This window comes from Scyliorhinus canicula, chromosome 16, assembly GCF_902713615.1.
Source record: "Scyliorhinus canicula chromosome 16, sScyCan1.1, whole genome shotgun sequence".
Taxonomy (NCBI): domain Eukaryota; kingdom Metazoa; phylum Chordata; class Chondrichthyes; order Carcharhiniformes; family Scyliorhinidae; genus Scyliorhinus; species Scyliorhinus canicula.
Genome location: NC_052161.1, coordinates 136770919 through 136797102, shown reverse-complemented (window position 1 = coordinate 136797102; position 26184 = coordinate 136770919). Strand labels below are relative to the sequence as shown.

Genomic DNA, 26184 nt, shown 5'->3' with positions numbered 1-26184 from the left:
ACACAATTCAGTGCATGTGCAAAAATCACAAGTGAGAAGCAGGGATTTGGCTGTAGAGGGGTGGTGGTGGTGATGGTGACGACAGGGCTGAGTACTGCTGGGTTCAAGACCCCAACAAGCTTTCTACCAAGTTCCTGCTTCAAAAATTAAAATGCGGGTGTGGGCTGTGGAGTTATGAAAATTAAATCTAGTACCTCAAATCAGTTGGAAATGACAAAAACATGGGCAATTTTGTTGCCCGTTTGCTGTCACGAGACCCTTTGTGAAGGGTTCGGGGTAAGTTACAAAGAAGCGTTGATCACACATGTCATTAGTGCAGGATCACAGATAGATGACAATAGCTAAATTATAGCAGCACATTAATTCAAAGCTCATCACACACTTGTTTGAAGCCCAACTCTGCTGCTCCCGGTGGATTTCCTGTGCAGGCGCTGGTGGGACCCCCCCCCCCGTTTGAGTAGTTTTATTCAGAGTCAGCAGTAGAGGTTTGACTACTGTTCTGTTCGTTAGAATTTAAGTGGGAAGAACCAGAATTGTCACTTAATAACAGAAACGGTGTCATGTTCAAATCATCTATTCCCCGACGGATGGGTTTAGAGAAAAACTGCCTAGCTGCCCCCAATATCACTTTCAGAAGGTTCACGAGCAATACTAATTCAAATGAGATGAGATTTTGGAAGGTCCCACCCCTGCTCTTTTCTCATCACACTCTTTGGATAGAGTGCTGTCGATATTAGTCATGGGAATAGGAAATTAAAGGTAGTTTGATTTCTTGCTCAACCCAAGTTTTCCCCTGCTGGGCCTGCATTTCCTTGACAAATTCCTCAAACACTGGATGTTGCCGAGTTAGGATCAGGGCTGGGTTTAATACGATGGTGCGACCAAGGATTTGAGCATCAAATTGCTCCCAGATTTGTTCTTTCGTTTAATTCAGATATTTCCGATTTCATTTGCTCAAGGAAGCCAGATTTGGAAAATTTAATTGTGCTACATTTCTACTGAGGAACAATATAGGAACGAGGAGCAGAAGTAGACAATTCAACCCTTCGAGCCTGCTCTGCCATTCAATCGTTTCTTGGTCTCAAATCTCCCTCGCCACCCATATCTCTTTAACATACTTTTTTTTTAAAAATCAGAAATAAATCTATCTCCTTCTTGATACCATTTGGGCTTATAACGTAAACTATTCATCGCTCTCAACATCTTCCGTTGGTGTCAAGCTAGCAATGTTTTTCTCGCCTCCAACACTGGCTATGGAGCGGAAACACTGGCTATGGAGCGGAAACACTGGCTAGTTCACTGACGCTATACAGGGGAGTCAGAATTCTACCGTGCAGAAAAGGCCCTTTGGCCCATCACGTCTGCATCAATCAAAAACAACCTAACTGTTCAAAACCCATTTTCCAGCACGCTTTGGTATGTGCACTTGCAAAGCGTTACGAGGGTCTCTGCCTCCACCATCCCGTCAGGCAGCGAGTTCCTCTGGGTGAAAAAGTTTTTTCCCCCTCACATTCCCGTAAAACGTCCTGCCCCTTATCTGAAATGCCCCCATGTCATTGATGCCTCCACCAAAGGGGAACATTTTCTTCCTGTCTACTTTCTTTGTGCCCCTCATAATTTTATACATCTCAATCATATCCCCCTCAGCTCCAGGGAGAACAGCCCCAGTCTACCCAATTTCTCTTCAGAGCTAAAACTCTCCAACCCAGGCAACGCATTGGTAAATCTCCTCTGCACCCTTTCAAGTGCTATTACATCCCTCCTCTAATGTGGATTCCAGAACTGTACGTAATACACTAGCTGTGGCCGAACCAACATTACAGTTCCAACATAACCTTCTTGCTTTTAAGCCTTGGCTAATAAAGACAAGTATACAACATGCCTTCTTAACTACTGTATACACCTGCTCTGATACCCCAAGGGACTGGCGTACACGAACACCAAGGTCCCTCTGATCCTCCGTGCTTCCCAAGGTCCTGCCGTTTACCTTGTATTCCTTTGCCTTGCTTGACCTGCCCAAGTGTATCACCTCACACTCATCCAGATTGCATTCCATTTTCCACTGATCAGCCCACCTATATCGTCCTGTAATCTAAGGCTATCCTCCTATATACCACCCCACCAATTTTTGTATCATCCGCAAACTTATTGATTAAACCTCCTACATTCATATCTAAATCATCTATATAAACCGCAAATAGCAAGGGCCCCAACACTGATCCCTGTGGGACCCCACTGGACACAGGCTTCCAGTCAGGAAAACACCCCTTGACCATCACCCTCTGCTTCCTGCCACTCAGCCAATTCTGGATCTAATCAACAGTACAGTAGCATTGTGGATAGCACAATCGCTTCACAGCTCTAGGGTCCCAGGTTCGATTCCGGCTTGGGTCACTGTCTGTGCTGAGTCTGCACATCCTCCCCGTGTGTGCGTGGGTTTCCTCCGGGTGCTCCGGTTTCCTCCCACAGTGCAAAGATGTGCAGGTTAGGTGGATTGGCCATGATAAATTGCCCTTAGTGTCCAAAATTGCCCTTAGTGGTGGGTGAGGTTATTGGGTTATGGTGATAGGGCGGAGGTGTTAACCTTGGGTAGGGTGCTCTTTCCAGGAGCCGGTGCAGACTCGATGGGCCAAAATGGCCTCCTTCTGCACTGTAAATTCTATGATTCTAACAGTGCTACTGGGGCAGGAGTTCCAGGATTTTGACCCAGCGATAGTGAAGTGGCAATGAAGTGGTGCATGGCATCTTCCAGGTGGCAGTGCCCCCATGTATCTGCTGTCCTTCTGGGTGGTATAAACCCCAATTGCAGCACACACAGCACAATGAGTCAACAGCTGCAACAACTGGCAACTTCCTGCAAAAGTTGCCGATTCAGTCTAACAAATTAAGCTGGTGAAATCAAGTGCTCTACCAAAAATAAAAAGCATCCAGGCCGCAAGAGTTGAGCTCGATAAGCAGAAAATTACTACAAAATGCTCAGAAGGTCAAGCAGCATCTGAGGCGAAAGAAACAGGAGCTAACAATTCAGGTTAAACCTCCACTCTCCCACCACAGGACCTGTTTGGTTTTTAAAAAAAAAACATTTCCAGCGTGTTCAGTATTTTTGCTTTCGTGCCACATGTTGGCTTTTCAGGCAAATGACTGTACTGAAGATACAACTTTTAATTAATCACCAAACATTTCCATTTTAGGAGCGAGTTGCTTAACAACGCTAAGGTGACCAACCGCCCTTTATTTCACACGGCAGTGAGGCCATTCTACAGAGTTCCAGGTTGCACATGGCTGGGACGCCGTCTGGCTTGTAATTTGGGCCGATTAAATTTTCCACATGGGCAGTACTTACGCTCTATTATGGTTTGCCTGCACCACCACCCCCATCCTCCCAACTCACTTAACCTCCATCCCAAAGCGTCCCTTAATTTTCTCCGCCAGTGTTGGTCACCCTGAACAATCTACACAAAGCTTGCAGGATATTTACGTATTTCCAACTGAAGTGGATCATTCTCAGAATGAAATAACGCATTCGGATTACATACCTCACATTGCTTTCACCATTGCAAATTAATCTTCAGAGGTTTGAAACATTCTACGATCTGTTTGCAAACAGAAATCAAGATTGGTAACTGAATTAAGAGATGATCACAGTCTAGGACAGTGGTTCCCAACCTTACTTGTATGTCATGGCACACCTCTATATATTACAAAAACATTGGGGCACACCTCATATTTTCTCTGCCTTTTCCCTTACTGAGAACTTCATTTTTAATCTCTCCCATTTTTTTTCCCTCTCCCAATCTCTCTCTTTTTCTTCTCAGCGTTTTTGCGCTGTTTGAGTTTTTGTTTTTCGCGCAGGAACATGGGGACCTTGGTCTTCAGCTCCAAGTCCTGTTGGGCATGGCCTTACCGACATCAAATATCTAAACCATGCATGTACAACTTTCTCAGCTGGCGCACGGGAGGTTCAAGATTCGCAAGGTCTTGGGAGATGCCAACCACAGAGCTGAAGACAAAAAGGTCCCTTGTGGTTTAACAACACGAGTTTTGAATCATTTTTCACAGTACATTATTCATATGCACTAGAAGCGCTTAAAACATATAATTTCTCTTTGGTAAATACAAGCAGAGTAAGGTTTGGGCAATTGTCCAACATTGTTCAAGTTTACAAATTTAAATTGCAATTTAAACATCAAACGAAATGTCAAGATTATTACTGTCAAAGATAGAAGTACAGACGTGGCTAGATGTAGACTGGCTCATCCTGTCTGTATGAACAGCAAAAATACTCTTTGCAAGGAAGCATCCACTAGCTTTTACAAAAGGCATGGACTGTGCAGACATATACCAGGTTATATAAATTCCACTTTTAAAAAACCCAACAGACACACCCACCCCTGAAGACACCCAAGAAGCACGTAGACAAGATTCTCAACACAAACCAAAAAAAAAAATTAAAACCGGAGACATATGCAGATGGAACAAAATCGCCAACATGACCATATTGAAATGGTTAGAAGCCAATGGACCTGCCATTTCTATTTTCTTTCTAGTGACTAACAGGTTCGGTGTAGTCTTTTTGAAACATACCCTCAAAGATTGAATTCTGGCATTTAATGCCAAATTCTCCACTTGCCTATCCTGGAATGCTGTACAGACAGGCAATTCTAGTTTTAATACAATACATGCTCTACAATACATGTACAATTTCATGCAAATTAGTAGGTTATCGCTACAGAATTTTAAGTGGGTTAAAGGGATATTTAAAACCTAGAACATTGTAACAATTTTGTTCAATTTAGCATGCACGCTCGGCAAGCAATTAAGCCGGAAAATAGCTTGTTGCCCGACATTGCAAGGCCTTTGGAGCACAAGAACAAGGAAATCTCGATACAGGGCAATGGTGAGCCCACAGTAATACGGTGTGCGGTTTTAATCTCCAGGTCTAAGCTCGTCTTACAGGTAGTGCAGCAAAAATTCATTGGTGACAAAATGCTAGGTAAATTGGGCCTATGCCAGGATTGCAGAATGATTGCAGGAGGGCGACCGAATGAAGCACAGGCCAAGAGTGTCGGTGTCAACTCGCCGCAAGATCACTTTATTCCACTCGCCCGCCTTCTCCACAGCAGCCTTTCAAATTTTCTCTTCAGGTATCCAATTTTCTTTTGGGAGTCACCCCCACTGTCCTCTCAGGCAGAGGTTTGGAAGAACGCGAGGTGATCTAATTGAAGATTCTGAAGAGGATGGACAGGGTAGACAGTTCATTCCCCCCGGCAAGGGAATCTAGAACATGGGGTAGTGTCTCAGGATTAAAGGACCAACTATTAAGGAAGGAGACGAGGAGAAACGTCTTCACTGAGTGGGTTGTGAATGTTGATGCTCCATCGTAGAATATATTCAAGGTCTGGAATAGATAGACGTTTGATCACTCGGGGAAAGAAGGATATGGATGGCACCAGCGAGTGGGGAAAAACAGAATGGAGGCAGATCATCCACAAAAGGCTGAGTGGCAATGCAGATTAGGGGCTGTATTGTTCTATTGCTCGGGTTCCAAGGCTAGAATTGAAGAGACGCAAATGCCCAAGAGTTAAATTTAGTTTTCAATTAACCATCCATTCATTAAAATTTACCGAACCCAATTCAACCATGGCATTTACATGAGCATCGATTACCGTCTGTCCCGGAACAAAAGGTGGAAAATAGGTGACAGCCAAGAGATATTTACACGTTTAACACAGGCAGGGAAAATAAAAATAATAAAAGACTAGAACCAGGTGAATCCAAAACAGTTCATAAAATAAAATATTAACCATTTCGAAGAAATTATGGACTCTGAATTGGAGGAATACTGAATATAGATCTTTCAGGAGGCAGAGAGATACGGGTAAGATGCATTAATTGATCCACTGTGAATCATAATTTGGGGCACTCGACAGCGGATTGTTGGTTACCTGCTCGAACCGAGCAGTATCTCTGGCAGCAGCGCACCCCTCCACGATGAACTTAATGCATTCTATGCTCGGTTCGAGCAGGTAACTAACAATCCGCTGTAGAGTGCCCCAGCAGCCCATAATTCACACATACCCACCATCACAGCTTCCGAAGTCAGATCGGCCTTCCTGAAAATGAACCCGTGGAAGGTGACGGGCCTGGATGGGATCCCTGGTCGTGCACTCAGAGCCTGCGCAGACCAGCTGGCAGAGGTATTCACAGACATCTTTAACCTGTCCCTACTCCACTCCGAGGTCCCCCCCTGCTTCAAGACGACCACCATCATACCGGTACCAAAGAAGAACCAGGCAACGTGCCTCAATGACTACCGCCCGGTGGCCCTGACGTCAGTTGTAATGAAGTGCTTCGAGAGGCTGATCATGAAGCGCATCACCTCCATACTCCCGGAACGCCTTGACCCACTTCAATTCGCATACCGTCGCAACCGGTCCACATCAGACGCCATTTCCCTGGCCCTACACTCATCCCTACAGCATCTTGAAAACAAGGACTCCTACATCATAGAACATAGAACAGTACAGCACAGAACAGGCCCTTCGGCCCGCGATGCTGTGCCGAGCAATGATCACCCTACTCAAACCCACGTATCCACCCTATACCCGTAACCCAACAATCTCCCCCCCCCCCCCCCCCCCCCCCACCCCCCCCCCCCCCCCCCCCCCCCCCCCCCCCCCCCCCCCCCCCCCCCCCCCCCCCCCCCCCCCCCCCCTTAACCTAACTTTTTTTTTTTTTAAGGACACTACGGGCAATTTAGCATGGCCAATCCACCTAACCCGCACATCTTTGGACTGTGGGAGGAAACCGGAGTACCCGGAGGAAATCCATGCACACACGGGGAGGACGTGCATCAGACGTACATCAGACTCCTATTTATTGACTACAGCTCCACCTTCAACACCATAATCCCAGCCAAGCTCATATCAAAGCTCGAGAACCTAGGACGTGGCTCTCCACTCTGCAACTGGATCCTCGATTTTCTGACCAACAGACCACAATCAGTAAGAATGAACACCAACACCTCCTCCACAATGGTCCTCAATACCGGTGCCCCGCAAGGCTGCGTACTTAGCCCCCTACTCTACTCCCTGTACACACACGACTGTGTGGAAAAACTTAGTTCCAACTCCATCTACAAGTTTGCTGACGATACGACCATAGTGGGCCGGATCTCAAATAACGACGAGTCAGAATACAGGAGGGAGATAGAGAACCTGGTGGAGTGGTGTAACGACAACAATTTCTCCCTCAATGCCAGCAAAACTAAAGACATGGTCATTGACTTCAGGAAGCAAATACTGTACACACCACTGTCAGCATCAACGGGGCCGAGGTGGAGATGGTTAGCAGTTTCAAATTCCATGGGGTGCACATCACCAAAAATCTGTCCTGGTCCACTCACATCGACGCTATCACCAAGAAAGCACAACAGCGCCTATACTTCCTCAGGAAACTAAGGAAATTCGGCATGTCCACATTAATCCTAACCAACTTTTACAGGTGCACCATAGAAAGCATCCTATCGGGCTGCATCACAGCCTGGTATGACAACTGCTCGGCCCAGGACCGCAAGGAACTTCAGAGAGTCGTGAATACCACCCAGTCCATCACACGAACCTGCCTCCCATCCATTGATTCCATCTACAGCTCCCGCTGCCTGGGGAAAGCGGGCGGCATAATCAAGGATTCCTCCCACCCGGCTTACTCACTCTTCCAACTTCTTCCATCGGGCAGGAGATACAAAAGTCTGAGATCATGCACAAAGACTCAAAACAGCTTCTTCCCCACTGTCACCAGACTCCTAAATGACCCTCTTATTGACTGACCTCATTAACACTACACCCTGTATGCTTCATCCGATGCCAATGCTTATGTAGTTACATTGTATATCTTGTGTTGCCCCATTATGTATTTTCTTGAATTTTGTTTAATTCTCTTTTCTTCCCATGTAGTGAATGATCTGTTGAGCTGCTTGCAGAAAAATACTTTTCACTGTACCTTGGTACACGTGACAATAAACAAATCCAATCCAATTCAATCTGTGACTTTATCCTGGGCAGCTTTTGACAATTGATCAATAAATAGTAGGCTGTTAATGGTGCGTAATCTCAGGAGACAGTAAAGTTCTGTACAAAATAATAATCTATATTGTCACAAATAGGTTTACATTAACACTACAATGAAGTAACTGTGAAAATCCCCTCGTCGCCACACTCCGCCGCCTGTTCGGATGCACAGAGGGAGAATTCACAATATCCAGTTCACCCAATATGCAAGTCTTTCGGGACTTGTGGGAGGAAACCTACGCAGACACGGGGAGAACGTGCAGACTCCGCACACAGCGACCCAAGCCGGGAATCAAACCTGGGATCCTGGCACTGGCAAGCAACAGTGCTAACCACTGTGCTACCAAGTACACAAGTAACTTGCACAGAGTTCAAGTTTGAATAGACAGCAGAGAAAGGTGCAGAAGACTATATGGCGTTTTGAGTTTTCTCTGCCATTCACTATGATCGTGGCGGATCCAGGCGTCAACTTCACCGTACCAACCATTCCCTATAAATCGCTTGATTCTTCAAACATTGGTCTATACCAGCCTTAAACATGGTCAATGCTAGAGCATTCACAATCCTCCAGGATACAAATTCCAAAGGGTCACAATCCTTTTGGAAGTGAAGAAATTTAACATCTCGGACCCAAACGACCCCAATCCCTTACGGAGAGACTTTGCCCTCGTGTTTAGGTTCCCCAACCGGAGGAACCAAACTCAGTCCGCCCCATCAAGTCCTTTCAGAATAAATTTGCTTCAAATGAGATCAGCTCTCATTTGCCTCAAGGGGAAGAAAATATTCTTCCTCAAATATGGAGACTGAAACGGCACCCAGTATTCCAGGAGTGCTCTCACCAAAGCCCAAGAAGTTCTTATTATTGTAATTCAGTCCCCTTGTAATGTGCCTATGGTAATATGTCATACGGCAACATGCCATTGGTTTCCCAATTGCATGATGGACCTGCATGCTAACATGGAGCTCCTTGCTTGAGAACAAAGTCTCTCTGAACATCAACATTTTCAAGTTTCTCATCTTGCAAAATATTGTCTGTGAACAACCACATACCCTTGTTGTCCACTCATTTAACCCCTATAGAACAGTACAGCACAGAACAGGCCCTTCAGCCCTCGATGTTGTGCCGAGCAATGATCACCCTACTCAAACCCACGTATCCACCCTCTACCCGTAACCCAACAACACCCCCCCCCCCCGTACTTATTTAGGACACTACGGGCAATTTAGCATGGCCAATCCACCTAACCTGCACATCTTTGGACTGTGGGAGGAAACCGGAGCACCCGGAGGAAACCCACGCACACACGGGGAGGACGTGCAGACTCCGCACAGACAGTGACCCAGCCGGGAACCGAACCTGGGACCCTGGAGCTGTGAAGCATTTATGCTAACCACCGTGCTACCCCTATGTATCACTCTTTAGAGTGGTTTCACAGGTCGATGCAACATCGAGGGCTGATGGGTCTGTACTGCGCTGTAATGTTCCATGTTCCATCTCACAGTCTCTGTCCTCCTCATGGTGCAGTATGGCTCCAGTCAGAAATCCATCGTCAGTGTATAACGGTCAAGATTATTCAGGAGTGTATGAACTAGAACACTAAATATCAAAAAGCTCCAGAAAAATACATCCATTCTTCTTGCTACAGGTTTCAGTCATTCCATTGCAGTGCAAACATTAGAGATCTCAAGACACCTGGCCGATTCATACAGATCAACAGGCAAAAGAGAGAAAACATTTTTGAGATTTGATTCCTAAACAGAAGCTCAAACAGCATGTCCATTAGGACCAGATATCATCATCAGTCCCTTTGCTAAATATGCTCGTCGTTAAAATATCTTGCTGAATAGATCAGATACACAAGACCTTATGATGCAAATAAATGCGTCAACTGCACAATTTATTTGGTGCCGAAACTAGTTTTCCAGTTCTCCAATTAACTTCAAAGCAAAACAAAGAAACACTGAACACATCCCTTTCACGAAAGAGGAGATACAGCAATTCAGTTTGGCTTCAAGGGTGTACAGAACAAGTCAGGGGGATAAGACTGGGGCAATGTGGCACAGGACTGAACACCATTGCAGAAGTTGATAAGAATGGACAACAGATATGGGCTCCAATTGAGGAAAACTTGGGGGGAAATGACATGGTACTGGGCCAAAATCTCCTATGGGATTCATGCACAAGGCAGGCCAGCTGAGATTTCCCACACTCCTCCTTGTTACGATACAGATGGAAGCCATTCAGCCCATCAGGTCTGCACCAACTCTCCAAATGAGCATTATGACTTTAGCGTCATTTCCCTGTATCCATTGCACATTGTTCCATTTAAATAATCCTCTCATGTCCTCTTTGAATGCACTGACTGTAATGTTCTTGTCGGATGGCCTGATTTATTACAAGAACACCTGTAGCTAAAGCTATAAACAATTTTATAACATTAACTGTGGGTGAACCATATACAAGACAACAGATGAAAAACAGTAAAATCATGCCAAGCTACCTCACTCTTCAACATCCTCCAGCCAGTCTGAAGTGAGCTGACACACGTATACTAGTGAGACTCCTAGTGGTCAGGTCGGTGAATTACAACACGACCATGATATCGCTACACCGACCAGATCCAGGCAGCGTATTCCAGGCATGAACCGAAGAAAAATTCTCACATCATGCTTGCTTCTTTTGCAAATCACTTCAAATCTGTGCCCTCTCATTCTGGATCCTTTTACAAGCAGGAACAGACACCCCCTCCACCATCTACTCTGTCCAGCCCACTCACCATTTTGAGCATCTCTGCCATTCCTCTTAGCCTTTGCTCCAAGGAAACAGTCCCAACCTCTTCCTAATTGAAGTTTCTCAACCCTGGAATCATTTTTGTAAACCTCTACAACACTCTCTCCAATATGCTTCTAAGCATCCCGAGCATGGCACTCCAATAGCGAGGTCTAACTAGTGTCTTGTAAAAGTTCAGCATAGCCTCCTTGGCTCTTGAAGTCCTGGATACTGTAAGAGTTTAACTGCTCTCCACATGCCCAGCTTCTTCAAATGATCTCTGCACTTCGCCCAGGTCCCTCTGCTCATGCACCAAAGAAAATTATCCCTTATTCTACACATCACCTCACATATCACCGAACTTAATCTGGCACCAATCTGCTCACTTCCACCAACTTGTCTGTCTTTTTGAAGTTCTGTACGGTCCTCCGGTTGCACTATTTTCCAAGTTTTGCATCATGCCCAAACTTTGAAACCGTCCCCTGCACATCAAGATCTAGGTCATTGATATTGAATTAGGAACGGCAAGGGTCCCAAATCCAACCCCTGGGAGCTCCATTACAAAACAGCCAGAAAAATATACACTGAATGAACATTACTCTTGGTTTCTTATTATTCAGCCAATGTCGTAATCATGTTCCAAGAGATGCAACTTTCCTCATGTCTGTTGCGTGGCACTGTATCAAATGCCTAAAAATCCATGTGCACCACATCAACGGTATTACCCCCAACTTTCTTCAAAACAAAAAACACTCCACCAAGGCAGTTTAGAGATCATGTTGGCTCTCCCCAAATCAACCTGCATTTTTCCACGCAAGTACTAATTCTCTTCTAAATAATTTGTCTCGAAGCTTGCCCACCACAGGAGGAGGTTTAAAAAGTGACTGGCCGGTAATTGCTAGGCTTATCCTTGCAACCTTTTTAAAAATTATCCAGTCCTCTGGCACTTCCCTCGAGTTTAGGGGAGACTGAAAGATTATGGCCAGTGCTCCTACAGTTTCCACTAACTTCCTTCAACATCCCTGGATGCATTGCATCCAGCCCAGTCCTGGCACCTTATCAAGTCAACTTTAAGAACCACGGTAGCATTGTGGCTAGCACAATCGCTTCACAGCTACAGGGTCCCAGGTTCGATTCCGGCTTGGGTCACTGTCTGTGCCGAGTCTGCACATCCTCCCCGTGTGCGTGGGTTTCCTCCGGGTGCTCTGGTTTCCTCCCACAGTCCAAAGATGTGCAGGTTAGGTGGATTGGCCATGATAAATTGACCTTACTATCCAAAATTGCCCTTAGTGTTGGGTGGGGTTACTGGGTTATGGGGTTATGGGGATAGGGTGGAGATGTTGACCACTATGCCATCACCTGCTCTTAAGAGTAATTCTCTCCCATTCATTCTAGAGTATTCCAAGGTTGAGTTCAGTCCCTGATGTTGGGTGGCAACACCAGAGACTCAATACGAGACATCTTTCCCCCTCCGACAACAAAGGAAATGTAATTGCACTTGACCAGAACAAGAGAAGAGAGCGAGCATGTGACAATCTATAAAGAGCGGAGACAGACAAAAGAATATGGTGTGTGGATGGAGCTGCACAAGGAAAGCACGTTGGAGCAGGATCAAAACCAACGCTAGTCCTCGGCAAAAGCTAGAGGCAGCATTTCGAAAAGTCGAGTAGGAAAATAAGTTACATTTAGAGAAGAACAAACTTCATGGTTCGGCTATCTTAAAATATGTTTTAAAACCATATAGATGTTTATCCAGATTAGATATTGTAACGCAACATGACCGTTTTTAACCCAAATGACACAAGACACTAAATGAGCATGTAAGGCGCTAGCTGAGATGAATTGCAAATCCACAGGCATCATTAAAACAGTATTCAAAGGGCATTTTAAAAATAAAATTCCAAGCCCTGGGAATTTTAGCTCTTTTATGTTCTGCTGAAAGGCGACAGGGAACCTTTTAGTTCAAATACTCCGATTGGCAAATTAGTTAAAGCCACAGCCAGGCGGTATAATATTCTTATATAAACAATTTAACTAATTCCCCTGAAAGGTAGGCACTGTATAAATACAAAAAAAAAGACTTGGATTTGTATAATGAAAGCAAAATTTTAAAAAATAAAATAAAAATAAAAACGTACTCAGCTGGCTTACCAGCATCTGTGGAGAGAGAAACATTAGAGTCAACATAGAACTTACAGTACAGAAGGAGGCCATTCGGCCCATCGAGTCTGCACCGACCCACTTAAGCCCTCACTTCCACCCCATCTCTGTAGCCCAATATCCCCTCTTAACCTTTCTGGACACGAAGGGCAATTTAGCATGGCCAATCCACCTAACCTGCACGTCTTTGGACTGTGGGAGGAAACCGGAGCACCCGGAGCAAACCCACGCGGATAGGGGGAGAACGTCCAGACTCAGCACAGACAGTGGCCCAGCGGGGAATCGAACCTGGGACCCTGGCGCTGTGAAGCCACAGTGCTATCTGCTTGTGCTACCGTGCTGCCCTAAAATGATGATGCAAGATCGGATTCAAGATGTCTGACCAGTCAGAGCCACAGACCGGCTTTCAAAAAAAAAAATCACAACTGGAGATTTCCGATATTTCCAAAGTTGGTCCATCAGAGTCACTTTCACCAAGTTGCTGTGATGCCGCTTCCAACCTCCAGGGAACATGGCTCAAATTTTCTTTTAAAAAATGCTCGCCAGAAAGCTTTGGTGAACAGCTTTGGTCTCCTTATCCAAGAAAGGATATACCGATTACGGAGGCAGTCTGGAGAAGTTGCACTTGGTTGACCTCGGGTAAAAAGGGATTTTCTTATGGCGAGGCTGCGCCTTCATGCATTGGAATTAAGAATGAGAGATGAACTTATTGAGACAGAGGATTCTCAAGGGGTTTGGCAGTCTTTCATGACATCAACATGCTCCAAATTGTTTGAACATTTCCCCCTGCAATGGTAATCGCCACTTTAATGGAGGAAATTTGCACTCAGTAAGACCATGAGACATAGGAGCAGAATTAGGCCACTCAGCCCATCGAGTCTGCTCCACCATTCAATCATGGCTGATATTTTCTCATCCCCATAACCCCCGATCCCCTTGCCTCCCTAACTCAATGGTAGACAACCGGTTGCATTTCATCCAAAAGGCAGCATCTTGTGACCAATGAAGCGGCCACTGGGAACAAGTTACAAAATTGATATATTCAAAAAAGGTACTTGATAGACGGAGTGCAGCGTCGTGTGCACATTAGCCACGTCAGTTTGGCTGTGACTCAAATAATAACGTCAGACATCTGTCACAGCAAACACACAAAATCAGCACACTATATAAAGTTGGTCTTCCAGACAGTCAATTTCAAAGACTAGCTGATTTAGACCATTTGGGCAGTAGGGTACAGGGTTTTAACAATCAGCAACACAAAAATTTAAACAAAAAACTGCCAACAGCAACTTGGATAAAACTCACAATCTGCCATTTCATAGATGAGCATCAGGAAAAGACCAGCACACAGGAGGTCTAGTAGAAAGATACGCTCATCCAAATTCATTACAGTTTGGGAAAATACTGGTCATCGTCAATGCCACACACCAGGCTCATTTTCATGTGAACAGGTTACCCCATCATCATAGAATCCCTACAGTGCAGGAGGCCATTTGGCCCATCGAGTCTGCACCGGCCCTCTGAAGAAGCACCCTACCTAGGCCCACTCGCCCACCCCATCCCCATAACCCCACCTAACCTGCACATCTTTAGAAACCAAGGAGCAATTTAGCATGGCCAGTTCACCCAACACAACGTTGGACTGTGGGAGGAAACTGGAGCACCCGGAGGAAACCCGCGCAAAGCTCACAGGCTGTGGTGCGCCATCACAATGCAGACTCGTAACGTCAATCTACCCAATAAATTAAATATATATACTGGGGTAGACAATAGTTGGCTATTTTACAGTTTTTAAGTGGTTTAGTATGAAAATCTCGTATTCACCATGTCTATGCAATATTGTCACCAGGGTGTTCAAGATAAAAGTAATTTCATTCAGACGCCACACAGTTCTACACACACGGAAACACATTTACACACCATTGTCAGATCCCAAGGCAAATAAATGCTGGAAATTCACACCATGGCTAACTTGACCAGTGTCCACAAAGTTGACAATAAAACATTAACATTTTGGACTTCCAAAACCAGGCTTCTAAAATCGTACATATGATATAATAAAAGTTCTTGCCCTACATGCAAAATACTACACATTCTATTAGCCTTGCATAATTATCAACAGTAGCAATATTTAATGTGCCAATTTTGAAATCTGTTGCCAATTTGAAGGAGCGGGGCAAGCATCAGCTAACAGCATGGAGCTCAAATCCTACATAACTTGCAGCATATACAAATTACAGGTTCTTGTGGGGGGGGGGGGGGGGGGGGAGAAAGAGAGAGAGAGAGAGAGAAAGAGAAAGTGAGGGGGAAAAAGGTGACTTTGTTTACTCAAATATTCCCATGGTCCAGGATTTCCCTTTTTGATCACATCTTTGGATCAATGCCCTCGTGCCATGTTAGTAGTTCTATCCTAGTCATTAAAAGTAGAATTAAGATTGTTACAGGAGGGGCGAGAAAGTGTGAGTGAATGTAAAGGCATTGAATTGGAAAAACGGGATAAAATGAGGTTCAGATATAAAAATAAGAACTGCCCTTAAAAAGCCCCCCCCCCCCCCCGAGCCAAGTTCAGTTTAAACTAACAGGAGAATTTTTCCACTGCCTCATGAGAAAAACACATCGAGAGCCGCAGCCCAGAGAAAAGTCTACACCACAAAACATCCAGAAAAATTAACCACCAAAAAAAAAAAGAAAATTAGCCACCACACTCATTACATCCAAAAAGATGAAAATGCCACATTGGCGAAGGAGTATTTCCTTAACCTTGAGGGACAATTGTCTGGGTTCGAGGACAGAGTTGGAGTCAGCCTTGCCAGTACACCTCGACTACACTTTCTAAGAGATAAGGATCGTTGAAACTTCCAGAGTGAAAGCAGGCCATTCAGTCCTTCATGCTGGGGCTGAATCTTTTCCCAACAGAAAGATTATAAAACGGAGAATAAATTCCCACAAGTGGGGAAACACGCAGAGCAAACTTATCACATTTGTGCGACCCCAAAACAAATTGAAAAACTCATACAAGTAGTTTTGGCTTGTTCAGCGCGGAACGTACCAGTTCATGGAGGAAAGTTTAATTTATTAAACCGACCCTCGCTTGCCTGATGGAGCTGGCTCCTGCTGGTGCGTCCATTTGCGCACACCTAGGTTCCCACAAACTATAGTGTGCGCAAATGGACTGCCACCTTTCCAATGTTCCGGTGGCAACTTGTTCAAAAAAATACGTGCACTTTGGAACATTGCGGTTAGGGCACTATACAAATGCAAGTCTGTTTCTGCAGGGCAGTCAGCAACTTTATATAGCACGCGATCCGCCCGTCATTCCCACATCAGGGCAAGGAGAGGCTAACGGTGCATTTCTCATTCAATGTTCATGGCATGTTGCTCTGTCCAGTAGAAGTCACTAGAGGCCTCCGGAGAAAGAATGTTTAAATGTCAGTCACTGAGATACTGCAAATCATTTGTCCATTACAAGCATGTCAGATTCACCTGGGGTTTCCACTGCGAGAACAGCAAGAATGTTGGGATATTTTGAGAAACTATGTTTCACTGCTGAAATAAAGTCATTTGAAAAATACTCATATCCATTACTTATTAAAAAGCAGAGCAGTCATCATTGCTAGAACAGTTTGCTACCTATGGATTAATTATTTTTTTTTTAAAATCAGGGCACTGGGGAAAATTGAACCTGAAAGTAGTTTTAAAAGAAGAAGAAGAAGAAGAAGAATCGACCATTCAGACATTTTAATAAGTGGAATGGAGAACCAATATATCTTTTTTGCTGGAATAGGGAAGCAGGGAAAGAAATTAAAACATTAAGTAGAGGAAGGAATTTTAAAACGGTTTTCTATAGAGTCTCCAAATCAGACACTTGCAGGTCAGGTATAAAGTGGGCCTGATGGAAGTAATGCCCTTACAGTTTCAAAAGGTATCAAAGAAATAGCCTTTCTTAATGAAGAGAGCAGAATCAAAGGAGGTATTCAGTTATGTGACGAAAAGGAAAAAGAAAAGTAGGGGAAGCCCAGGATTAATGTTGGGTGACAGAGGTGATGAAAGTTAGCGATGCTGCCTTTTGGGGCCAGTGGAGACTATACACTGCCACTTAACAATAAAATATGTTTGGGCGAGGGACACAACAATTACGAACTGAAGGCATGGAGAATTGGTTAACCTGGTTTTCAGGTTAGCCGATAGTGCAATTGCCCCAAGATTCAAATAAAATATCTAGACTTCTTATAAAAGCTCTACACGATTAGGCCACTCATTAGCATCTAGAGCAACCTGGTATTTTCCTGATAAATATTTTAGCAGTGATAAACTGTGGTCCAAAAAGGTCATTACTGATCAGTGTAGCTAGCAGGCAAGTTTGAAACGCTACCAGACTCCTCCACCAATTGCTACTCATCCAATGCTGTGCCACTGAGCTTGATCTTGTTGCCAACAATAATCACAAAGCCAGCATTTCTTCTGGAGCAGTTTCTCCAGTGTTTGCACAGGTCACCCTCCTGTGTGGTCAAATTCAGTTCTGCCCCAGCAGCATTTTGAGGCGGGTCAGCTTTCCGGTCTATGTTGCATTTCTCGGTTTCCAGTGGCAAACCCAAAAAGTGGAGCCAGATCTCCAGAATGGACTCCGAAATGAGCTTTCAAATGCTTCAAACTGCACAGCCATTAGACACAGCCTTTGTCCTTTTTCAATTCCCACCGTTACCGAATCCCCTTATCCTTACTTTGGTCACCTCCAGAGAGGGTGACATTAATGCGCTTCGCCACCTCCAAACTACAATTGAAGACTTCACTAGATTGCACGCTCATATCCTTCATCACATTTGTGCCGTCAGCGATTTCCTTTCATTTACAAGACCTTATATTGTGCTTGGCTTTGCCTCTCATTCTACCATTGTGTCACATATATGCCTTCCACTAACTGTTCAAATCTCCTTTCCTTTTCCTACAGTGTAGGAATGCTTTCCTTGAACTTCTGCAACTTGCTACCAAGTTCCCTCAAATCCTGCTGATTCAATTGGGATAGCTTGCAATTGGTGTCCATTGCCAAACTGCACCTCGTTCCAAAAGGAGGCTCAATATAACTGACCACCAAGGGAAAAGTTGCAGTTTGAGAGTTCTTTTGTGGGTTCAGTATTGGGCGTTTATAGAATCTGCCTCAGTGTTATTACAACACCGAGAGCATTATCTCAATCCAGTGACGTTTCTTTTTCAGACAGACCTGGAGAGGTTTAGGAGGGCCATGCTTCAAGTCTAAAGTACTAGCTGCATGTATCTCTGTAGATTAAATGTAAGCGTGCCCTATGGACAACCTCGGCAAAGGACTTAGCAAGCCAGTGCATCAGACTGGAGTTTTGGTGTGCATGGGCTGTCAGCCCAAAATGGTGGTTAGTGTCCAACATTCGAGTGCCTGAGCAGAAGAGTCAGGGGGTCTTGCAGTTGTCACCTTGAAAGACATACCTGCATTATAAGCAGTTCAGAGAATGTTCATCAAGTTGATTTGAGACACGAAGCGGTTTTGAGAAAAGGTTGCGCACGTTGGGCCTATAAATCAAGAAGAGGTGATCCTATCGGGGGCATGACAGGATAGACGCAGAGATAGTCTTTCAGTGGGGGAAATCTAGAACGGGGGGGGGGGGGGGTACAGTTAAAGAGAAGGGGATGTTTTATTCAAGACAAATGAGGAGGGATTCCTTCTCCAATAGGATTATTAATCTTTGGAATTCTCTTCTCCAGTGAGCAGAGAGGACTGGGTGATGGGGCGTGGAATACATTCAATGCCGAGCTCGATGGATTTCTGATTGACAAGGGAGTCATGGGTTAAGGGGACAAACAAGAGTGGAGTTAAAGCCATAATCGGCTCACCCATGGTCTTATTGAATGGTGGAACAGGCTTGATGGGCTGAATGGCTTCCACATGTCCCTTCTCATCTTAGGGGCGGCACGGTAGCTCAGTGGTTAGCACAGTTGCTTCACAGCATCAGGGTCCCGGGTTTGATTTCTGCCCTATCCTAGTAATCCCAAAACCTATCCTGCACATCCCTGGACATAAAGGAGCAATTTAGCCAATCCACCAAACCTGCACATCTTTGGCCTGTAGGAGCAAACCTGCGCAGACATTGGGAGAACATACAAACAAACTCCACACAGACAGACAGAGTCACCAGAGGCTGGAATTGAACCCGGGTTCCTGGCGCAATGAGGCAGGAGTGCTAGACAGATTGATAAAGTAAACGTAGGCCAAATACTCACCTTGTGGGACAATCTAGAGTAAGAGATCACAGATATAGGTTTGAGAGGTGGTCGGAAATGGAGATGAGGAAGAACTATTTCAATAACCTTTATTGTCACAAGTAGGCTTACATTAACACTGCAATTAAGTTACTGTGAAAAGCCCCTAGTCGCCACATTCCGGCACCTGTTCAGGTACACGGAGGGAGAATTCAGAATGTCCAATCCACCTAACAGCACATCTTTCAGGACTTGTGGGAGGAAACCCACGCACACACAGGGAGAATATGCAGGCTTTGCACAGACAGTGACCCAAGCTGGGAATCGAACCTGGGACCTTAGAGCTGTGAAGCAACAGTGCTAACCACTGTTTGACCGTGCCGCCTGGTACTTCTTGCAGTGGCTGGTGAATATGTGGAACTTGCTGTGCCATAGTGCCGTTGAGTGGGAGCCATTAAAATGGTTTCAAGATGAAGTTAGATATAATTCTGATTTTTTAAAAAAGTGGTGTAAAGGAATATGGGGAACAGGCAGGGAGGTGGATTTACGACCAAGAACAGATCGGCCATGATCTGATTGAATAGCTCGAAGGGCTGATTTGCCTACTTCTGCTCCTAGTCGTCAGTGCCCACTGCTCAGGGGTAATTGTAGTGGCTTGTAGAGCGTTATGGCCAGTGAGGCAGCAACTATAGGTCTCACGCTCCAGGTGAGCAAACTCTTCCCCCCCACCCCCAACCAACTAAACGAGGGGAAACAAACAATATTTATTTATGCGAGCTATGCAGAAAGGAGTTTGGATTCCTTGTCCGATAAAGAACCCAGTGAATAGTATAATGGGAAAGGATTTCTCCATCAGCTGAATTAAATAGGCGCAGAAATCCTCACTAATCAGGAAACCCGACAACACACTCACAGTATGAAAAGGAAACTGATGTTTCCGTAGCAGTATATCACCCCAAGCAGGGGGTCAGAAGGAGGAGGCGAGCTGTGGCAACAGTTTCCTGAAATGCCGGTGCCACGTGCTCCCCTCTAGTTCACACATCAGCTGTTGTGAACTCTCATCTGTAAACATGGAAGCATTGCATCTGCAGTGGAAGATTCTCAATTTGCAAATCTCAACGTACGCCAGCATGCACGTTACTCCATTTCCCAGAAATGCCACGAGGCTACATTTTAAAATCTCAAATGGTATCGGAGTGGTACCTATTAATACTCTGCACTTCATTTTTTAACCGAGTTCAGTGAATTTGTAACAGTGCAGAAAAAAAAAGCAGAAAAAAAAGCAAGTAGGCCATTCAGCCCCTTGAGCCTATTCTATAATAATAATCTTTATTATTGTCACAAGAAGGCTTACATCAACACTGTACTGAAGTTACTGTGAAAAGCCCCTAGTCGCCACACTCCAGCACCTGTTCGGGTACACGGAGGGAAAACTCATGGGAGAAATCACCTAACTGGCACGTCTTTCGGGATTTGTGGGAGGAAACCGGAGCACCCGGAGGAAACCCATGCAGACACGGAGAATGTGCAGACTCCGCACAGACAGTGACCCAAGCCAGGAATCGAACCCGGGACCCTGACGCTGTGAAGCAACAGTGCTAACCACTGTGCTGTTATTCATTCGTCGTGATTGTGGTTGACTGGTGACCAAATGTGTCTCATATGCCAGAATACTTGGATGTGGCGATCTCAGATCAAATTTTCAAAATACCAACTGCCTGTTGAAGCGTGGTTTCAAACCTCTACCACGCTCAGGACGATCACCTTGGAGACAGCCTGCCTTGCGAGTTTGTATGTACGCTGTGAGAAGGGAGGGAGGGTGGCGGAGATGCTGCCAGTGAGCATGGGGTGGGGGTCCAAATTATGGGGAAAACTAATGACCTGGTACCATGCAGACCAAGACATGGAACAAAAGGGGATGGCCGTCCAACTTTACTGTTTCCAAACTATTTCCTAACTTTAGAATAATTCCATAGTCTTCCTTCCTCCCCCCCCCCCACCCCAGTTTTTCCCCAACTATCCCAGTAATTTTCCATCATTTAAAAAAAATTCCAGGAATTACAAACCTAATTTGTGCAAGTTGTCCAAATAATTAACCCCACACCTACAAGGGTAGTACGGAAAATCCACATTACGGACTACAGTTAACTCAGATAATTACAGCGCAAACCAACAAGTGGCTTAAAAGGATCACAATTTTGGGCACAAATGACTGTATGCAACTATAGTGATGGCCTCTGACCTGGAAGCAGTTCAGTGAGAAAATCCAATGTTGAATGATCGAAAGTGACGAAAGTGGTGATCAACTCCAATTTTCTTGCAAAATAAATATTGGCGCATGGGACCTCCCACCCTGGACCTGGAGGCAGTATACACAGGATCAAAGTTCATATCAGAAGCCATGCGGCTGGCAAACACAAAGGAGACCTTTAGACAAGAGACAAAACTGCGGTGGAGGGTAGAGGAACGAACATTCATGGTGGCGAGAGCACAATTCCACGGCTATGCTTCAGTTTTGCAATCTTGTTGGTAATTTCTTATTTGGAGCGTCAGCTTGTAAATTTACATTTTGGTTTAGAGCTCCCCAACAGGGAGCACAACACTGCAAGATATCCATAATATCACTGCCCACCCAACCCAGACACAAAGAGACCATGGTGGCTCGTGTGGGCATTGATGCAGGCTCTCATCTTATGTTACACATTTGGTTTAAAGCTTCTTCGGATCCTTTGCTCCGTCTCAAACTCAAGTCACCCATCTCAGTAGCTTTTTCTTGAATCTCACATTTAAAATCAAAACTAAAATCAATCTCCGGCACATCTAACATTTTCACCAATTGATTAAAGTTGGCTAAATTGCTGGCAATGCCATCACCCGAATTTCATTTCAAGTTCAACCGAATGTCATTCCACGTTTTCCCCCCCTGCACAATTCAGTCATCTATAGTGGTTGAACAACAAGCTGAACTTGCCGTCAACATGCAGCTCAGATCCGGTTATGGCTCAGTTCAATTAAAAGTTCAGAAATGCAACAATTAACATTTGTCAATTTAATAGAGCAAAACGCTTTTTTGTTTATAAAAAAGTATGTGCCAAAAATGGGCAGCACGGTAGCATAGTGGTTAGCATCAATGCTTCACAGCTCCAGGGTCCCAGGTTCGATTCCCGGCTGGGTCACTGTCTGTGCGGAGTCTGCACGTCCTCCCCGTGTGTGCGTGGGTTTCCTCCGGGTGCTCCGGTTTCCTCCCACAGTCCAAGATGTGCGGGTTAGGTGGATTGGCCAGGATAAATTGCCCTTAGTGTCCTACATAATATAAGGTTAATGGGGGTTGTTGGGTTACTGGTATAGGGTGGATGCGTGGGCTTGAGTAGGGTGATCATTGCTCGGCACAACATTGAGGGCCGAAGGGCCTGTTCTGTGCTGTACTGTTCTAAAAAAAAATGTTTATAATGGCGAATAATAGGGCAGCACGGTGGCGCAGTGGTTAGCACTGCTGCCTCACAGCGCCGAGGTCCCAGGTTCGATCCCGGCTCTGGGTCACTGTCCGATGTGGAGTTTGCACATTCTCCCAGTGTCTGCGTGGGTTTCACCCCCACAACCCAAAGATGTGCAGGATAGGTGGATTTGCCACGCTAAATTGCCCCTCAATTGGAAAAAGTGAATTGGGTACTCTAAAATAAAAAAATATAAATAAAAAGAAAGGTGAATAATTGTAGCATCCCAAATATCAAATGCAATACTTGTTTTAATCCATTGCACTAGGGTACAGAATATAATGTGCTGCAATTGCAGTCTACAACAGCAATCTATCGGGCTAGCCGTGGGAAGGGAAAGAAAATACATAAAGTGATTTAACATATAAACAGAAAATTGACATCACAGCACAGAATAAGCACTCCTGGAACAAGATCAAGTTCATCTCAAGACATTGGAAATGACCACGTTTCACCATTTCCATTTTTTTTAAGGAAATCATTTTGCACTTTGATTCATTGAGAACATGAAACAGCTGGCAACAAACAAAAAGAAACTGAATCGTGAAGATCGGAGCAGCGCATTTTGTACTCGGGAGCACCAAATTTTTTTAAATCCCAATTTCAGACTGAGGCCCAAATGCACACCACATTCTTCACTCCAATAAAAATGACACCACTTCCTCAGAGGTATTCCCAAGTGTGTTCCACACAGTTAACAGTACATGGTTACGATTTTGCATCCATTCAGAAATTAAAGCACAGAAATATATTCTCAGGAACTCATGTACAACCTTCAAATACGCGCTGGAAGGTACATTTCTAGTCAAATAAAACCCACTTGCCGTTATACCAACACTTAGAACAAAGAACATACAGTGCAGAAGGAGGCCATTTGGCCCATCGCATCTGCACCGACCCACTTATGCCCTCACTTCCACCCTATCCCCGTAACCCCAATAACCCCCATCAAAACTTTTTTTGGTCACCAAGAGTAATTTATCATGGCCAATCCACCCAACCTGCACATCTTTGGACTTGTTCAACCACTTCCATTTCACACATGATCAACCCTTCGCCAACTTAGATGATGAACGTCCATCACTCTTGCAAGAAAAGGTTAAGCAGAGTTTGGCAGAATCATTGGAAAAATGCAAAAAGCAGATTTTGCAATTTACAGAGCATTTATACAGATGTTCCTAGATTGTGCTGTGAAAATGACAGCTTTATTTCAGCACAATTCCCACAGTGAAAAAATCAGAGGTCACACTTAGGACAGGACGCAAGGATGTTTTTTTTTGTGGGTGGGAAAAAAGTGGAACGCTACGCGCAGACATAGGTGACTGGCAGACAATGTAGCGGATATGCAAAGTTCACCGTTTACTACGCATTTCAGATGTAGTAAGAAACTCAAATTAATGCTTCATACAGGTTTAATTTTGCAGCAGGATAAGATCTTCTGTCCCTCCCAGGGTAGCAATTGTACGAAATTACCCAAATGGGATTAATTCAGGTTCAGATTTGCGATTAGAGCAATAATATCAGTGCTCATTTAAATAGATGAGGTTTGTCCTCATAACATGTTTAATAAACTCGTATTAATATATTCAAGTTAATAAGGTCTTCATGAAGATTAAACATCAATTTTTAAAAAAACTTGGCCATGTTTTTGTCAAGGCCTATCCCTCAGTGTAAACTATACCCGTGGATAATGAAAACTACCCATATAAAACTATTCACCCTTCACTATTGGAGGAGTGTGGACCCTGTGCACCTTCATCTTGCCCTGTAGAGAAACCCCTTCATTCCCACAAAACTATTTCTCGGCACCAAAGCAATTAAACTATAAAACACAACCAAATGTGAACATTGTGTAGGACGTGAATATACAGGAACAGCAGCACCGATGTGATACACGCACACACATAAGTAGTAAAAAAGCTTGCATGGTATAGTATTTTTCCACAGCCACTACACACCTGAAAGCATTTTATACAAAGTAGTTTTGAAATCTGCATATATAGTGTTTGGAAAACAAAGGTAGCTTTGTGTAATATTCAATACTTGTATCGGTGACCATTAGAATAAGGTATAATTTTTAACTGGGTTTAATGTTTCTGTGCCTGGAAGGTAAAACCTGGAGTGAAGATTCATGCTGGACAAAAGGTGTTTGTATGTATGGGGGTTTGTTCAGTTCCAACTGTTTTTCTATTGTGCTTGGAGAGGGCTACAGCATGCAGAATGAATAAAAGGCACAAGCATGTGGGTGTTGCTTAGCAACCGAGACCTTAAGTTTAGGTTTAGTAATTTAATGGCAGTTGCAGATAGGTAGTGAGACAAGAGAGAAGGCAGTTCTCGCAGCTCTGCTGGAAGCAATTAGTTTAGAAGGCTAGAGGGGGAACATCTCTCTCAGCTTGGAGAAAAGTCATGGAGTAATGGTCAAGACCTGAAGAGCAGCTAATTAAGGAAACTAGAGAAAAGAGGGGACTGAGGCAGCACCAAAAGGAGATCGGAAGTTATTTTCAGGTTTTGGGAGATTGGAATACGGTTTGTGGAACAGGAGTTGAAATAACTGGAAAATTGATGGCTGGATCTCAAGTTTGTGCAAAAGCTGTTACGACAAAGGAAACCTAAAAAAAAGGGGGGCGTGATGTAAAATCCTGGACTGGATTCAATGTTAAAAGTGGAGCGGAGGCCTGTTCCTCCACATTTTATTATTAAAAAGTTACAGCCTGCGGAGCCAAAGTTCCATTCTGGGATCTTCCCGTCCAGTTACAATCTCCGTGGTAACTATTGTCGTGTGGGGAAACACGGAAGCCAATTTTCACACAGCAAGCTCGCTCTCACAAACAGCACGGGTTAACGACTGGAGAATTTTGTGATCCCGATTGAGCGACATGACCAGGCCATGAGAACTGCCTCACTTTTCAAAATAATGCCTCCACCAAAGCAGGCCCACGAAAGCCCAGTTTAATGGTTTCACCCGAAAGGTGACACCCCCAATAGTACTACACTGGAGTGTCAGCCTCGATTTCTGTGCTCATGGCCTGGAGTGGGAGTTGAACCCAGAACCTTGTGACGGGGGGGGGGGGGAAAGAGAGAGAACTTGGGTAGCAAAGTTTCCATGTGGCCTTTTTGAACCAAGGAGACAATCCGACAAACATGCTGAGCCAAACAGAAAAACAAAACAGCCAAATGTAGAAGTGGGGTTTAAGAGGATGCTGTGCGCCAAACCGCAAGTGTAAATGACTTTCGCCCAATCTTGAAATTGCAACAATAATTAGCCAGTGACATTCAATTTTAATTGTTGTGATGAAAAGGGCTGGATTTGGAATTTCCCTCCCATGTGGGAGGTTGGAAACTCCCTGCAACTCCAGTTTTTAAGGGTTAAACTCAACCCATTACAAATAGAATGAGGCTGCACAAGCCAGCCTTCCCAAGTGCATACAAAGGATTCTTTAAAACACAACTTTCCACGATCCCC

At 44.6% G+C, this 26184-nt stretch overlaps 1 protein-coding gene across 1 annotated transcript in view; it reads right to left on the bottom strand.

Annotated features, from left to right (window-relative positions):
• The window catches only part of spsb1 (splA/ryanodine receptor domain and SOCS box containing 1), an 84574-nt gene that overhangs the window by 28489 nt on the left and 29901 nt on the right, over positions 1-26184 (bottom strand). The window lies entirely within an intron of this gene.